Consider the following 19,075-nt stretch of genomic DNA (forward strand, 5'->3'; position numbering starts at 1 on the left):
GCTCGCGCCTTTCCTCCAGAAAAAATAACACTGAATTACAATAAATGCTTTTTTTTTTTCATATTTTATTTTCTAACCGTCGTTAAACAGCCTACCTAATTTTGAGTTGACAATTTAGTTTCTATTGAATTTTATTTTGAGATCGATGAATCAATTTTTCGCATTGTTTTATCATTAATTTTAAATTAGAATTTATGCCCTTTAGCTAAATTCGCCGTCCTGAAGCTTTGTCTAGTTTAGTACTGAATTGGTTTTTGGTGTATTTACGTAAACTGAAAACGATTAAAATAAGCTGAATAATGTTTTTTTTCTTTTTTTTTTAATGAAAGTGGAAAGAAGAAAAAAAACACGGCGATAAACATTTAAAATGGTTAGTAGAGAAACATATTTCTTTATTAGCAAATTTAGTTATTTTAGTTTGATTTCAAAAGCTCGGTGGAAGATACGAATGAAATTTTTTTTTTTTTTTTTTTAAATCCATGTTTCTTTTATAATTTATTCGAAATATTGTAAATAAAAAAAAACTATATATTTCTTTTCTTTTAAATGGTTCCATTTCTTTTTTTATGGGAATTTAGTTTAAATAATTTCATAAAGGGTACCGAAATATTACATAAATAATGGCTTTTTGATTGGATATAATTAAAAATTCCAAAATCATTGCTGACTAAAAAAAAAAAAGAAAAAGGTCTTAATTCTTGGAACCACTGTAAATCTTCTGCGGAACACCGTTTAGGAACCACTGCAATATAGATAAAGCAGTCGATCTATGGTGTAAAAAACGAATTTTATTTTTCTAAAAGTGAAAAATAATAATACACCTAGAATCAACTTTCAAACCAAGACCTTAGATTTCAGTGATCTCATTTTTACTCAACCACGATTGGTTAGAATGGTTCTTGTGATGGGTTGTGAATGGTTCAATATTTATTCAGATATAAACTGCTTTAACTTTTTATAAACCATTTAAATGGTTAGGATTTAAAAACTGAAATTTTGTTTTAATCTAAAATCGTTACGTATTATGTCTTAGTTTCGTTAAAAAAAAAATCCGATACATTGTAAATATAGCCGTCATTTTGTGATGGATCAAGCTATTTGGAAGCGTCTTCGGTATTTTCTAGCATGCTTGATATTTTTAGGCTAATCACAATTAACCTATATGCCTTTACTGAACTATAAGATGGGACTGAATTTTAATTGGGAAATTTGCTACAATAAGGCTGTACTACTCTGACTTATTGCGAAATACCTGAAATAAATCAAGCTAAATAAACAATATATATATTTTAAAGGTATGAGTACTGGCTGTAATAAGCCTAAAACGTGTTGGAAAAAAATTGGAGACTCTATTGCTTCCTTATTGTTTCGTGTTATTGTTTATTAAAATTAAAAATTGTTCAATTTAATCAAAATATATTATTGTATTAACACATAATTGGTGTTAGACTTAATTAGTTTCCAATTCTATTGGTAAAAAAAAATTTCAAATTCATCCGCAAATTTGTTTTTTTAATTTTTCATAAAATGTTTGATGTGGATAATAACTTGTTAAATATTTTAAGCTCAAGAAATTTCTAAAACTTAGTTCTTTATTGCTTTAAAAATTTAAATGCCTTACGTTGAATCGTTGTATGAAAAAAATTTTGCTTTTTTTTTTTGTTTTCTTTTGCTTTAACTTTGACTGAAACAATCAAATTTCAAGAATTTCAGGATCAAGTTCAAATATGACTTTGCGAAAAGTTTTATTTTAACACCCCGTCATTCATTCCAAGACCTCGTAATTAAAAAATTATCATCTGTACTATTTAATTTAAATGAATACAGATTGTGGGAAGAAATAAATGTGAAGTATATTTATTTATTCCTCGAAGAGTATTACAATTTTAATAGGGAACGGTTTTTAACGCTATTTATTTTATTTATTTTTAAAAAATTCACTTTAAGTGTTAAGATCTGGCAAAAGGTAATCACTCTCTCTTGCTACTTTTGATTGACACCTCGAGCACCAGCCTATAAAATAAAGATTTTGTGAGGGAAACATAAATTGTCAACAACAATGGATTAATAGTCAATGTTTAAAGCAAAATAACTGAATGTAATCACGAAAAAGCACTTTAATGTGCAATAACTTTCAAACAAATAGGTACGTATTTCGGAAGAAGAAAAAAATACTCTTATGGGCAATAAATCAACCAACATGATTTATTTTTTATTTTTTTTTGCTGCAAGTTTATAATTAATAGTAAGATCTGATATTTTATTATTATTATTATTATTATTTCGTCGTTCTTCCTATAATTTTTTTACACACCCTCGTAATTTTAAATCTTATAAATTTTGATTCATAAAAAGCAAAAAAAAAGAAAGAAAAGAAACAAAAATATTTAAAATTGCAATAACTTTTGATCTCATTGAAATTTTGATAAACGCTCTGTGTGAAATGTGGCCCTTTCAGCATGCCAAATTTCAACTCTGTAGTTGCATTCTTGCGGCCCTGTAGAGCGGCCCGTATTGTATTTTTTTCAACAACGGTACATTTAGAATTGGTCCCTTTCAAAGACTTCATCGCTATATGAAATGATGCTTTTTTGCGAGTAATACAGTATTTTCACAATTGCTTGGAGTTTGCAACAATTACTCATGATTGTTAAGCCAAGTTTACCCCATCTATCAATAGCGCTCTCTATACTTATTCTGAAAATGGCGCAAAACCGTCAACATGGAGAGAAAACCCGCAGTCTTGTGAAAATAAAAATGTTTGTTGAATATTTTTTTAGTATTTAAAAACTTACTTCGATGCTGTATTATCTGGGCTCATAAAAATTTGCAAAAACTGGGAATTTGGCAATGATTTTAATAATTTTCATCTTGGTGAAAAACTGTCGCCAAATCGGTGATTTTTTACATTTTCTTATAGAAGTTTAATAACTTTGCACGCTGTTTTTCAAAGTTCGGTCTCCAAGGAAAATAAAAAAAGCCATAGTTTAAGTGTCTTACACTCAACGCTATGATTTTAAGCTATAGATATAATTTTGCCGCAAAGAATTATCTGGGCTTTAGAACGAACAAATAACTTAAATATTTTAAAAGTTATTAAACTTTTTAAAAAATCTGATATTTGGCGACATTTTTCCACTTAGATGAAATTTATCAAAATCACTGCCGTATTCTCAAATTTTTAGGAGCTCAAATAATGCAGCATTGGAATAAGTTTTTAAATATAAAAGAATTAGACAACGAAGGCTTTTCCTTTTCACAAAACTGTGGCTTTTCACTATATTGACGTTTGGCGCATTTTGAAAATAAGCGTAGACAGCGCTGGGCTTCATCAGAAAGGCTAAACTTGATCTAACAGTCATGAGTAACAGTTACAGTTATAAAGATGGCATATTATTCGCAAAAACGCATAATTTCATATTACGAGGGACAAAAATTAAAACATTTTTCCAATTTAAATCATTTTAAAAAAGTAGTTTTTGAAATTTTTATTTTAGTTTTACGTCTGTAAGTTTCTATGAGTTCCTACTTAAATTTCGATAAATAAAGTAGTGATAATATCGCCTTCAATTTTATTCGCATTATTTAAAAAAAACAACAACATTAAATTGGATTAGTATGAGACACTAGCTAGAATTTTGAGCACGACAGCTCGTTGGAAGGAGATCAAAATTTCGATGGGCATTAAGCTTCCTTAGACGTTGAAATAGCTAAAAAAAAATCTGTTAAGAGTTGTTCCGAAAACGATTGATACTTGTATTGTCATCCAACAGAACTCCATTTAAAATTTAAGCACACTAGTTAGTCAAAAAGTGGTCAAAATATTTAGTAACGATAAATTTCAGGTAAGAAAATAGAGACAAATTCTGCTTGTCAGAAACGAATTAAAACTTATATTGTTTTCTGTCACAAAGCTAAAGTTGAAATTAGAGGACCAAAGTTATTCGGAAGGCGATCAAAACTTTGAACTAACAAAATATTATATTTGTTGATAAAAGTCTTCCTTTGTAGCTATAATGATACCAATGAAACCTTTATTTTGCCACCATGCATACAGGTTACAAAAAGAGATTTGAGTGCACTGGCTAGTTGGAAAGAGGTCGAAATTTCAATTACAAAATTTTCCCATCCCAAATCCGATTGTGATTTTTTTTTTTAAAAAGCTATATTAAAAATAAAGGAAACATTTTTCATAAATTTGGCAATTTCAGTATAAAAATAGTTCTTAAGTAACAATATTTTAATTTGCATTTTCATATGCGAAAATGATTCACGTTAATTTCAAAATTGATTAGGTACTTTAAATAGGAATTTTTAAATGAATATAAATACTTCATAAAAATATGAATAGTATAATTTTACTTTTCACCCACTTACCTTACCCTTCATGGCTCGGCATACTAAAAGTTATAATTTCTAATTCCATGGTATAGGGGAGAGTGGGGTCACTTGTAACATTTTTTGCTTAACTATTTTTAACTAACAAAAAATCCAATATATTATTAGTATTAATTGACAGACGAGTAAAGTAGACTATCCTCTACTAGAAAAAAAAAACCTTATTTTAAATGTTATTATATTAGTGATTAACAATTTTTGACAGTCGCGCACTTGTTACAATTGTCCCCACTTACGGGGTCAATTGTAACAGTTCATAAATTCAACTAAAACATAGTTAATTATACATATTATCATAGTTGTGATATATTTTTTTATTGATCAAAATAGTAGTGATATTTTAGGAGTAAAAATAATAATGAGCAGAGACCTAAAGGGTTAAACTTTTAACTTTAAGGGGTTAAAAATTTTAATTTATGCTGTGAAAGGTGACAAATGAAATAATGCGCATGCAACATAATATAAATGATATAGGAAACTATTGGTGGTTCTTAAAGAGTTAAGTAATGGTTTGTAAACATAAGATTATTTATTTTCAGCTGTTACAGTCTTCCCTTTACTTATTGTTACAATCGTCCCCAAGACGCCATTTCCGCTTCATTTGTTAAAAACAATGCTAGTTAATTAAAAAAACTAATCTTTTTTTTTTCTTAAAATGTTAATTAAGTTGTCCACTTACATATTCGGTTAATAATTTTTATTTGTTTAAACAAAATTACTATGTTACAATATAATATTCTAACACCAAAAAAAGTACTTACGTAGCGTGAAAATATCTTTTGTGATATAACTCTTTCAAAAGTACATAAAAATGGTTGCCACCAGGGGTGTACATGTAGATTTATTAACGCCACGTAACATGTAGATTTATGACGCCACGTAGGAACCGAATCTAATACCCGACACTCGAAATATTTGCTCTGTTACAATCGTACCCTGTTACAATTGACCCCACTCTCCCCTACTGTATTTAAAATAGGAAAGATATCCCTGATCTATTCATTCTAGTAGAATAAGTCCCTTAAGAGGACGCCATACCGCGGAAGAAAATTTTCCTAGCAAATTCTCTTTCTCCTTCATTATTAAATTAAAATTTAGAGTGTAGAAAAAGTAAGTTCAGACAAACCTAGAGTAAGCCATGAAGTTTAAAATGCTGAAAAGAACATTTTAAAATATACAAATGAAAATAAATTATGAGATGATAACTTAGGATTACGAAACGGAGAAGTTCTCTTCTATAAAATTGTTTGCATTTTAATATTTTGAAGTATTTTTTACAGCAATTGAAACTTCATGATTTACTCTAGGATCGCATGAACTTAACTTTTTCTTTCATTTGAATTAGTAATGAAGGAAAAAGAGAATTTGCGATGGAAATTTTCTTCCTCGGTATGGTGTCCTCTTAAGAGACGTTGCGATGTCTATATAACTGCGGTTAAATAATTTCAAATACCAGAGCCGGATTATACCTTTCGTAGGCCCTAGGCATAGCCGTTTTTGAGCCCTCCCCTCCTTCCCTATTTTCAAAATATATGCTAAAATTTTCTTGCATATTTTTTTTTTTTTTTTTGCGTTTTTATTAATATGGATTTTAATTTACAAATTTGTTTATCGAACTTTATCTGCAATACCGACATACTGCCGATATTGCAGTTAATATCGATAATACTATTATGATTAGTTCGATCGATAACTATGTAAACGTAGTTTGGAATTCGACAGCATAATACAAGATTTCGTTGAATCCAAAAATCGCAAAAAAGTAATAAATTGATCATAAGATTCTGCAAAATAATTTATTACCGAAAAATATTATATTTTTATTTGTATCTTCATAATTTTGTGCAAAATACACTTGTTGTTTTTAAAGCTAAATTATTTTTGTCAACAAAATTTTTTTCTCCCAAGTTTTTCGTAGGCCACTGAATTTCGTCGGCCCTAGGCACGTGCCTAGTGTGCCTATAGGTTAATCCGGCCCTGTCAAGTACAAGCTCTTTTTGTTTAAACCTCTTTGGTTTTAACCGATCAAATATCTTGTTTAATAAAGATGTGAGTGCTATATCGGATCAACTTTTTCCATTGTGATTTTTATTAATTGTTATTATTATTATTTTGCTTCTCTCATTTTTTTTTTAAATTTAATAAAATCGAAACTTAGGAAGACGACCAATGTCAAATTAAAGAATCACGTAAATGGACTTGCCGGAGAAAGAAAGAAAGCTACTGTCAATTGGCGAAATTTGACTGCGGTTAAGAGTGCTAAATGATGTCTGATATAGAAAGGTGCTGTTTTGGCAATCACAAAATTTGGCATAGCATCAGTAAAATTGTTTTTGTACTGTAAGGTGATTTTACTGTAGTCGCTCTTGAAACTAGAAAAACCTTTCTTTCTATATTTTCTTTTATGCAGTCTAACCCCGCTATAGTAAACCTTCAAGGGATCGAAATTTCAGTTCAGTATAACCGGGAGTTCACTATATCCGTTACACAGGCAATTTAACTAATGGTTCCCAAACTCCTCCCTTTTATTACACATTTGAATAAATGACTGAAAAATATTATGTAGTAGCAAAAAATGTGTTATTTTTCATTACTCATCGTCTTGCGTACAAATAAAAATTAGTAATCTTTAGATGATGAGCATCCTCAACATCAGATATGGAAACACTTCACGACTCTCAGATAATTTTTCCCGAATTTCTGTTATTCCGCTTCTTAAACCTGTCTAACCTGCCATTCGAGCACATAAAATTAGTCTCTATAGATGGTTTTAAAAATCGGTATACGTATTTATTTTGAAGTAGAAATTTCAAAATTATTGCAAAAATATGGAGGGGAAATCAGTCGAAGACAGAAAAAAGTTCATTATATCCAACTTCCTCACTTTTTTGGTTCACTATATCGACAAAAAATAACATTATACGTGCATAGCAAGGCACGGGACCGAACATTTCGTTCACTATATCCGGGAGTTCACTATAAACCGTGTTCACTATAGCGGGGTTTGACTGTATTTTATTTTCTGTTTTTTTTTTTTTTTTTTTTTTTGCTTGATATATTCGATTTCGTAATTTTTTTTTTTTTACTTAATGTGTTCTATTTTCATTTCAAGATTTTTTTGTGTATTCCTATTGTATTGATATATTTTGCTTTGGCTGTATTACTGCGCTATTAGAAAGCACTCCTTTTTGCGGATATAATCGTGTGAGCTGATGAGGAGATTGTATCTTTTCATTATTTTGTTTCTGGATTTTCGATATTTTCCTTCAATATTTTTTTAAAAATATTTTATTTTAATCATTTTCCATCGTGATCTGTCAACAGAAGTCTTGGCAGTTTCCTGGCAGCGGTCCGCTGAGAAACTTTAAAAAAAAAAAAAACATAACAAAAAGGGACCAACTAGGTGAAAATATTAGATATAGCAAAAATCCGTAAGTTAAAAACGCTGACGTAGTGGAATATTATTTTCACAAAATCAAAACAAACATTTACAATTGATGTAGACTTATTTCTTTAAAGCTGCTGCATACGATTCAAAATTCGTAATTATTCTCTAACAAGGGAAACTAGGGAAGTGTGACTCGCCAATTTTGAAATAAACTAGTGGGATGTATGCCCTATGAGGAATAATTTTAGGGGGCAACATTCGTTTCGGCCCATAGAAGGTCCTATGAGAGATAAAAATAATTCTATATATAGAAAAATCGGTATTTTATTACTTCAATGCAGACTAGTTATTGTAATTGCCTCATACTCCAATTAATTTGTAATTAATCAATTAATTAATTTGCTAATTAATAAATTAATTAGCAAATTAATTAATTATTAGTTAATTAATAATTATTAATTAATTGATTGATTTGCAATTACATACTCCAATTAATTTGGAAACATTTTTAAAGGAAAAAAATTAGATGTCAATTTTTTTTTTAAAATTAACCTAACAGGTTTTTCTGAAAAACTACAGATATATAAAATTTTCGAAATCAATTTTGACAATAAATATGCATTATATAGTGCGTGAAAGTACCACAAAATTAATCGGAGTATGAGATAATTACAACAACTAATAGTCTGCATTGAAGTAATAAAATACCGATTTTTCTATGTATTGAATTATTTTTTATCTTTCATAGGACCTTCTATGGGCCGAAACGAATGTTGCCCCCTAAAATTATTCCTCGTAAGGCATACATCCCACTAGTTTATTTCAAAATTGGCGAGTCACACTTCCCTAGTTTCCCTTGTAAGTAAAACTGCGGTTCTGTGAGCAGAAAATTTGGCAGATTATAGCTTTTGATGAATTCAGCTTATTATTAATAATATTTAAAAAAATATTATTGAACTCCTATTGATTATTTAACTTCTTTTAACTAAATCGTATAGTTAAAATAAATAAAATTTATAACTTTGAAATGGCGATATATATTTCGTTCATATATATCTCGTTTATTATTGAACAAGTATAATTCGAAAACCATAATGTTAAACAAAAACAAATAAAATTATTTTTTTTATTTAATGAACCAACAATGGTTGTAAGACCACAAGATTACTTTCTAAATTTCATCAATACATTTCTTCAAATTCGCATTCTATGTCCATGTTTTTAGTTCGAAGGTAGGCTTAAACAGAAAACTACATGGGGCGGATCCAGAAATTTTTCCTGGGGAGGGTCGTAGACTCAGAACCCCCCGCCCCCCACAATTAATTTTTTTTATAAAAAGAATTTTTTAATACTTTTTTTTGTTGAAAAAACAAAAACAAAAGAAACTGGGGTTTTTAATGCTAGTCTTCTCATTTATTTTTTTCATAATGTACAATAGAATAATACATAAATAATTCAATTATTTAAAATCTTTAAATAATTAATGTCATGCGTTTTTTTAGAAACTTTGGCAAATACCATCTTTGGTTAAACGTATTGAAGCGCGCATCAACATTATTAATGTTTACAATCAAACTATGACGAATTTCGTTTTAATCTTTTGGATTATGATTATTGAAACAGTGAAGAACATAATTATATGGAAAAAAAATTGATTTTTCCGACCTACCTAGATGTATATGCCCCCTTAAATAATTTTTAAAAGATTTTATTTCTTTTGTAAACTATTAAAAAAATTATTAATTTTATTTATTTATTTTTTTTTCAAATTTATTTTTGGGGGGGGGGTTAAGACCCCTATGACCCCCCCCCCCGTGGATCCGCCACTGTATATATAACAGCTATAAATAGCGTGCTTGTAGCTTTGTCTTTGTAGCATTAATCACGCCAACATAACGTAAATAGGTAGTATCTAAAATAAACGCGGACATGCGCAGTTGCTTCTATCTTATACATACGGGTGCCTACAGAAGCAAACGTAAAATTGCAAAATCTCCCTAATGAAAATGTGTAGAACGTTAATTAATTATCATAGGATTTTATTTTATAAAATTTTCTTTAATGCTACGAGGCCACCAAAAAATTTGTTTTAGCTTTCGGAAATAAATTGCAATCAGTTTTTGTAGCATAGGGGCAGCATAAAACCTGATACCTGTGTCGTGTTATTTCTTGATTATATCGGGGAAAAGTACGAATTAAAGTACAAAGTGCAGTATATTTTTAATCTTTAATTTGTAATTGCGTGTTATTCTTCGATGTTTTTAACGTTCGTGTATCAATTGGTAAAATTAGACGATATATAATACAAATTCGACGACTGGACAAATTAGACGATATATTATATAAATGTAGAATATTTATTATATCAGGTATTATATTAGTATATTATAATAATTAGACCAAATTATTAGACTCACTGTTGTTTCGTAATAATTACATGTTTTGCACGAATTTATAGGCAATACTTTTATATTTAAACATATATGTAATGGGTTTTTATTCAGGAATTTTTTTTATTTACTTCCTATTTGTGTTTATTTTTAACGTACTGCATTACAAAGTTAACCAATTGATACACGAACGTAAACAAGTGCAAACCGGTTTCAGTTTCGTAAAAACAATAAAGCTGTATAGTATCACCTGATAATTAAGATTTTGCATAGAATCTTATAGTGCGTCTATTAATTTGGCCACGGAGTGACTGTACTTATGTTAGAAAGATACTTCGAATCTTTTGGATAGACTTACTAATCTTTTCTGCAGAGTAATAATTAATAACATATTTTAGCAATAAATAAGCATTTATTACCTGATTCGTTACAATTCTAACAAAAATCAATTTCGAACTAATGAATTAAATAGTTTTGTATCCAATTAATAAACTGAAAGGAGATGATTTCACTTCCTTGAGGTGTGCTTTTACTTCTGTTGATTACTGATGTTTTTCCTCCAATTTGTGTCAGTTCAAAGGTCGAATCCTATCGATTACTAAACAATTAGTACTCCCTGCATTCTGTTCGAGAAAAAGGAGGAAACTTTTTACATTTTTGATACCAGTCAACACGGAAATAATAAGTGCGTTCGTTAATATAATGTTGTAATTCAGCTAGACTTAGATATTACTATAGGGAAGGTCGAAAGTGATTTTCCAACCCATTAAAGTGTTTTTTTTATTTATTAAAGTCTTGATATTAGACAATTTTTAAAGAAATTTATTTATTTATTTTTTTTTTTTTTCGGTTTCAACAATTTGTCCTATTGTTTTTTCATGTCACTGGGTAAACCGTTACTTTAATTGTTTTCATGACTTGAATGATTTGCTTGGAGAATAAATAGTAATAAATAATTGATTCGTAATAGTCATTGAATTAATAATTTATTAGTAATAAATAATTGATTAGAAATTTTCGATTTGTAACCAACTCCGATATTTGGCACACGTAACAGGAGAAAATCTAATGTTAACACATGGTGCGTAGCGTTTTTAAGAAGTGCTTAAAGGTGCTTATTTTCGATTTTCGTTATTTAAAAGACTTTAAAAATGCTTTTTTCGCTGGTTGTTTTTAAAAAGTGCTTATTTTTCCCTTTTCGAAAATGAGATTTTTTTTTTTTACCATGTCGATTTTCGTCACGCATTATGCAAAAACGTGATTTTCCCATTGTTCTATTTAACGTTTTCATAATTCATTCAACAACACTCCATTTCGGCGTACCGTCGAACCATAGCGTGAGAAAGCGCCAATCATTTTTATGTTTGATGAAATAATTGCATATATACTGAGCTGGGTTCGGTGAGATTATTGCACTCTCCTGTGCAACTCTGCTGCATTTTTCAAGATATATTCTCAATTTCAGACTTCATTTTCTACCCTCTGATATCGAACCGAAAAATCTTTTGCTTATTTTATAATGGCTAATATATTCAAGGGAAGAGTTCTTTGTCAGAAACTAGATATTTTATCACGATCATGTAAAGTCATTAAAAATTATCTTGCATTTTGTTAATGTTTATAAAGATTTTTTAAGTGCTTAAAAGGTGCTTATTTTTTGTTGAAGATTTGGCTACGCACCCTGTAACATCACGTATAAATAATTCCTTCTTAGAAATTATATAACAATAAGCGGCTGATTCTCCTAATCAGTGATTATACAAACTTGAACAAACAGTATAAACTCTTTATTGAAAGATTCGAAAATCGGGCTACCATCAGCAACACATATCGTCACCATCTACTTTTATGTATTTGTTTTTTATGTAAAATACAGAGGGTTGCCTCAATCAGAGAAATATGGTCCTCATAGTTTGGTCAGGAGAGCGATTCAAAGTTTGAACCCCTTAATGCTAATTTTACTCTTTGCATATTTCACTAAATCTCGAGAACTTTTTTAAGCGAATTAAAAAAAAATTGCACGCGTTTATGAAATAAAAAATAGTAAATTTATGTCTTATAGTAAATTAATTCTATACACTTTTGAGTACCTTAGTATCTTGAATGCAGTATGCGCAGTAACATGCGCTTTTCATTACAAAGTGTTTTTTATTTTATTTTTATTTCTAATTAATTATGACTTTTGCATTATATTATTTGCATATTTGTTTTACATTTTTAATTTGAGATGTTTTTTTGTAATTTTGAAAAATTTATTTTTATGCGTGATTAATTCGTTTAGTAACTAAAATATTTTTTCTTCTTCAAAAGGTCGATTTGTTAAACTTTTTAAACGAGTTTTATCTCTGTCGTTTCTAGATTTAAATAAAAAATACCTACAAATATATTTTTAAAATTTTTGTTGTTGTCATTTACGCTCTAATGTTGTTATTTAAATTGCTTCAACCAGTGTTAAATTTCAACTAAAGTGTTTACTGTTGCTAACTATTTTAATAATCTTTCACGGATTTAAAAATGCTAAGATTTACTCCTTAATGATTTTATTTGTTGAAGGCTTAATCTTTCTTTGACAATTTTGTCTGAAAATAAATCTAATTAAATTCGCTTAGTGGTTACCTAAGTTTTAAAATTGACAAAATTGCGTTGTGCTTAACTTTTTAAAATTAATGTATAGGCCATGATAATTTAGATTAACAATTGAAAGTAAAATATGATTTTAGCTACCATCTGTATATTGTATTTGCCAAGTGACTATGCAAAACTTACCACATGCCACGAGTTCTTCTAGCCCAGTGTTTCTTAACCATTTTGATATAATGGACCCCTTTTAAAATTTTTTAAGTCACGGATAAAAAAAAATAATTGCAAAAAACATCAATTGTTAGAAAACATTTAATTTTATTATTTTAATAGTATACAAAATTTTTAAAATTAAAATTTTTAATGTGAAGGTTGCTGCTGCTTTTCCTTAATTAATAAATTTAATAGGGGGATGGTTTTCGACAAAGCGACGTGTATATCATGTTCAACATTCAATCGATTTCGATGTTATATTTTTATTGTCGCAAGTGTGGAAAATTCCGCTTCGCAAAGACACATTGTAGCAAACTGAATTATAGCTGCCATTGTTCGATTTACAAGCAATGGGTAGGTTTCCAAACGTTTTAAAAATTAGTAGTAGTCAACCGACCCCCAAAATATAACTCATGGATCCCTTAGGGGTTCATGAACCACAGGTTAAGAAACCCAGTTCTAACCAAACTGATCGGCGTGGTCAAGCCACAACTTTGACAGGAAACATAAGAAGCAGCATTATTATTTATATTCTACTTAAATCATTAGTTTTATCCAGGGGATAGAGCGTTCGCCTTCCATTTTGGTGAACCGGGTTCAAACCCCAGCGATGACTGGTCAATACGAATTTTGCATCCGGCTCACACCGACCACAGTGCTGACGTGAAATATCCTCAGTGGTAGGCGAATAATGGGTTAGAGTCCTCTTGTCGTCAGGCTAACCGTGGTAAGTTCTCGTGGTCTTCCTTCCCATGTAACGCAAATGCGAGTTAAATTTCTCTTAAAGGGCCGGGATAGCCTGGTCGGTAGGGCGTTGGGCCCATATCCAAGAGGTCGTGGGTTCGATCCTCGCCGGCCGAAGACTCCCCGTGTAGTAAATGGTGACTGATGCACGTTAAATCTGTCGAGTCTCAAAGTCCTCCATGTTCCCACAACAAATCAATACCTCTGGGGGTACTGATCCAGGAGTTTCCTTGTCTTCTGGATTGGTTCAAAATTACAAGGCTACGGAGTTGAACGTAAGTAGTCGTAAACCGATGAAATTGGGTCGGCTGTTCAACGACGGTTATAAAATAAAATAAATTTCTCTTAATACTTGATACAGGAGTTCCCTTGTGTTCTAGATTAGGTTCAAAATTACAAGGCTACGTATTTGAACATTAGTAGTCGTAAACCCAAATATGTGGCTCGGCTGTTCAACGACGGTTATTAAAAAAAAATACCAGTAGGTTTATCGGAATTACATACATTTACAGGCTTGTGTGCTCAATTTACGCATATTAACTTTTGTCAAATAGAAGAACAGATAGCACAATACAGAGAAAGACAACACGAAAATACATCCAGAGTAAGAGCGGGATTCGAACCCGCTACCTCCACCCTTTTTTCCCCACCCCTTTCTTTTGCTCAGCGTTTCGAGGGCGATACCGCTCAGCCAGAGAGGCCCCATTACCAGTAGGGCAATGGGCCCATGCCCAAAAGGTCTCTGGTCCGATCCCCGCCGGTAAATGGTGGCTGATGCACATTAAATCGAGTCATAGAACGAGTCACAAAGTCCTCCATGTTCCCGTAACAAATCATACCTCTACGGATACTGATCCAGGAGTTTCCTTGTCTTTTGTGTTGGTTCAGAACTACAAAGCTACGGAGTTGAACATTAGTGGTCGTAAACCCACATTTGGGTCGGCTGTTCAACGACTGTTATAAAATTATAAAATAAAGCAGCGAGAAAAGCTTTTATATTTCACGTGAAATATCCCTGTTGAGGTATTTTGTTACCAAGATCCTTTTAACCGGGACCTTTTTTACCGAAGGCATGATACTTACTCAAGGATCAGGTGATGATAGGTAGGGGGAGGAGGGGGGAAGTGACATGAAATAAGTGGTCAACTGTATAAACAAGGTGGATTTCGTTCTGTTTGATCCACTTTCTTGATGACCCCACTATCTTTCTCATTTACTTCCGCGTGTTCCACTGATTATTTTCACCTTTTACTTTTCATTGCTAAAACACTTTCTCTGGAAGTAGGCCGCCAGCACCAAACAAACAAAGGTGAAAAAATTAGGCCTGGAGATTTTTTTTTTCTTCTTCTTCTTTTTTTTATAATTCCTATCTTTCGGCAATGTCTAAACGAGATTGTGGGGTCATGAGATTTTGCATATATGGACGTAAACTGAGGCATTATATTTTCTTATGAGATCACTCGTTGCAAATTGACACTTAGATTTCGCAAACATTATTCCTGAAATTACATGGTGCGTTTTTAAAGGTGCTTATTTTCGATTTTGGTTTTTTAAAAGACCTTAAAGGTGCTTTTTTCATTGGGTGTTATTAAAAAGTGCTTAGTTTTCCCTTTTCAAAAAGTGAGATTTTTATTTCTTCACCATGTCGATTTTCGCCACGTATTATGCAAAACCGTGCTTTTCATAATACGTTTATTCATTTTGGGACTTATCATATGTTTTTATGATGGATTAAAGCTGCAAGTCAGTAAATAAAACAAATTTTATAAAACAACAAGCGTTCAACTTAATGGTTTGCTCATTAATTTGGTGAATAGTGCCTATACGTAGCTTTTTATTAACTTCATAAAATATAATTCTTCTTACACGAAATTTTATTTTGTGTCTTAATTAATGTAATGGAAGCATATTTCAATGAAAATAATACCACATTTTATAAAATTTCTATGCATGGCCGAAAATGGGATAATATAGATAATAAATACTTAAACTATTTTGAGATTATTAAAAAAAATATTAAGAAAAATATAAGAAGGATGATTTTATTTGATAAGTAATTTCGCCATCATGAAATGACACCGTATAAAAAGATTTAAAAAAAAGAAAATACCGTAACCGTACTCGTGTTCTTGGTAAGATGTTGATTACATCGAATAATTCGGTTTTCCGCTCGACATCCGGAAACCGACTAGATAATTTTTCACATCCGTTCGAAAATATATATTCGGTTAAATTTTCTTTTTTATTGCAATACACTTTTTATTTCTATCGTAAGGAGGTGTCACATGTTCATTTTATAAATAGAAAATAGTCTGGTTTACTCTTTTTTTTCTCTCATTGCATTAGATCAACAATATATGGGCTATAGCCATACATTTTGTTTATTAATAATTTGAATAAACGTCCATTCTTTATAGCTTAGATTATTTATGTATTTAATTTTTTTAAAAAATTTTATTTGGAAATAAAAGACGTTAAATATTTATGATAATTCACGATTATAATTAATATTAATTATAATAATGAATTATAATCCCGATTATAATTAATTGAAGGACACCTTCAAAATGTTAACAAAAAATGAAACCAAAAAATTATTTTTCAAATTCTTTCATTTTAACACTTTTGGTTCGTTCAAATATCGCTTGCGTTAACACCTCACGGGTTAGGTTTTTGTGATTTACTTATTTTTGCTGATAAGGTAGTTATATATATTCGGTTAAATTTTCTTTTTTATTGCAATACACTTTTTATTTCTATAGTAAGGAGGTGTTTCAAATTCATTTTATAAATAGAAAATAGCCTGGTTTACTTTTTTTTTCTAGCATTATAATAGATTAACAATATATGCGCTATAGCCATACATTTTGCTTATTAATAATTTGAATAAACGTCCATTCTTTATAACTTAGATTATTTATGTATTTACGTTGTTTTTTAAAAATGTATTTAAAAATATAAGACGTAAAATATTAATTATAATCACGATTATAATTAATTGAAGGACACCTTCAAAATGTTAGCAAAAAATGAATGCGAAGAACTATTTGTTTAAATTATTTAATTTTAACACTTTTGGTTCGTTCAAATATGGGTTCCGTTAACATCTCATGGATTAGGTTTTTGTGATTTACTCATTTTTGCTGATAAGGTGGTAGGAAAGGGGTGAGCAATGCTTACGATATGCTTGAAGTAAATGTCTTTCTTCCCCCAAAAAATTTACATAACTTTCAATACAACCATGATTTTCTTCAATTATTTACGGCTGAACTCCAATAACGCAGATTCAAACCATTAGGTACTAAAAATTATTAGGTACTAAAATCATTAGGCACTAAATTGGTCAAACCATTAGGTACTAAACCATTAGGCCATTACTAAATTGGCAAAATCTGGGGACAAAAAAAGCTGCATGGAGATATGTTCTGGGGAAGGCCGAGGTCTACCAACACCTCCTAGAAAAGAGTAGGCCTCTGCACGGGTTACCATAAATATCCTTTAGTAGTCCAAACGTAATGACATATTTCGTATTTTCAACCACTGCGCAGCTTAGTACCCCGAACGTAATGACATCTTTCTTATTTTTCATCAACTGCGCAGTTAACTTCGTCACATCGGACTACTAATTTGATCCGTACTGAGGCCTTCATTATTCTAGGAGGTGTTGGGTCTACCCCGTACTATTGGACAAATGATTGTTAGGTAGGTAGAAATTTAATTTACGTCGCCCTACCCAAGTCAAAAGTCTTGATGGTTTTCCATTGATGGGCCAACATAATTTTGATGGTAACCATCAATAATATTACCATGAACCTTTATATTTTTTGGTAGTAACCAACATAAGTAACCATCACCCCAATGTAGGAATTCGGACTGATTTCTGATGGTTCAACATTAAAAAAAACTGTTTTGATGGTATATTTTTGAGAACCAACAGGAATTACCATTAAACCATGTATAGTTGGAACCGAACCATCATGGATTGTTGATCCATGAGAATCAAACTTCTCTTGATGGTCTTCTCCATCATAGTATTAAAGTAGCATTTTCCAACATGAAATGATGGAAGTTTGTTGGCATATCAAACACCATGAATGCATAATGGAAAATATTGGATGATGTTGGACCATCATGAATCGCACTGAAACCAACATAAACCATCAAAATGTTTTGATGGTACTATCAAGAATTTTGACTTGGGTAGAGCTCCACAATGGGCTATTGGCGACGGTCTAGGAAACATCCCTGAGGATGATCCGAAGACGTGCCATCTCAGTTTTGATCCTCTGCGGAAGGGATGGTTCCCCTGCTCTGTTAGCCCGTCGACCTGTGCGCGAAGTCGAGCACTTTACATTGGAACAGTTTAACGAGAACCGATTCGCGCTCCCTCGGTCCCTACGCCGACTGATCAAAGTGGTCACCCACCCACTTACTAACCGCAACTAGTGATGCTTGACTTCGGTGTTCTACTGAGAGCCGTGTCTTTGTGGTCAAAGGTCACTGCGGGACGAATGATGGTTAGATTTCACGAACTGAAGCTGGAGATTTTTCAATTAACCTTTCACATTACAAAATGGAGTTGACTGTTGTTGGTAAGAAGTCGGATAATTCAATTAGCCTGCGGCATACATACATACGGCTTTTTGAGGTGCTTAGGTAACATGTTTTATTAGAGAGTTAGAACTGCAAAAATGTGTAAGCCTACATTCAAGTTTCCTTGTAAACTCTAAAGTTGTTTTGCTTTACAACTGATGCGACTTAAAAATCCTGGTTTCGTAACAGTAAAAAAAATAGGTTTTTATTGGTTACAGGGACCTTTTGTTGACGACTGCTCTTATTCCGAGTTGACCATTGATCCATTATTATAACCGATTAGTCTCGAATTTTGATTTCGCCTATTATATTTATCTCCAAAAAATATCATTTTTTAACAGCTTATCGCGATGATTTCGGAATTTAAATAATTAATGCTATTTTTGCATTGGTCAATATTTTCGTTACCCAAGTAAAATTTATCAACACTTACAATGATTCCGTATCACAATGATTATCAATATAATATTGCGATATTATCTTTTTGATATGTTATTTCATCGATAATGATACTATATTATTATTATATTATAACCGTCGTTGAACAGCCGACCTAATTTTTGAGTTTACGACTACTAATGCTAAGTACCGTAGCATTGTAATTTTGAACGCAATCCAGAAGACAAGGGAACTCCTGGATCAAGTATTGGGAGAAATTTGACTTCGTAGAGGGCTTTTTAATGAAACTAACCCGCATTTGCGTTACATGGAGAGGAAAACCTTCCATGGTTTTCCTGACGGCAAGGGGACTCTAATCCATGATCCGTCT

At 31.0% G+C, this 19,075-nt stretch overlaps 1 protein-coding gene across 3 annotated transcripts in view; it reads left to right on the forward strand.

The window, feature by feature from the left end:
• Positions 1-19,075, forward strand: part of aop (ETS variant transcription factor anterior open) — a 62,976-nt gene that overhangs the window by 6,817 nt on the left and 37,084 nt on the right. The window lies entirely within an intron of this gene.

Source organism: Parasteatoda tepidariorum, chromosome 3 (assembly GCF_982258835.1).
Source record: "Parasteatoda tepidariorum strain Cologne lab strain chromosome 3, Ptep-v5.0, whole genome shotgun sequence".
NCBI classification, from domain to species: Eukaryota; Metazoa; Arthropoda; class Arachnida; order Araneae; family Theridiidae; genus Parasteatoda; species Parasteatoda tepidariorum.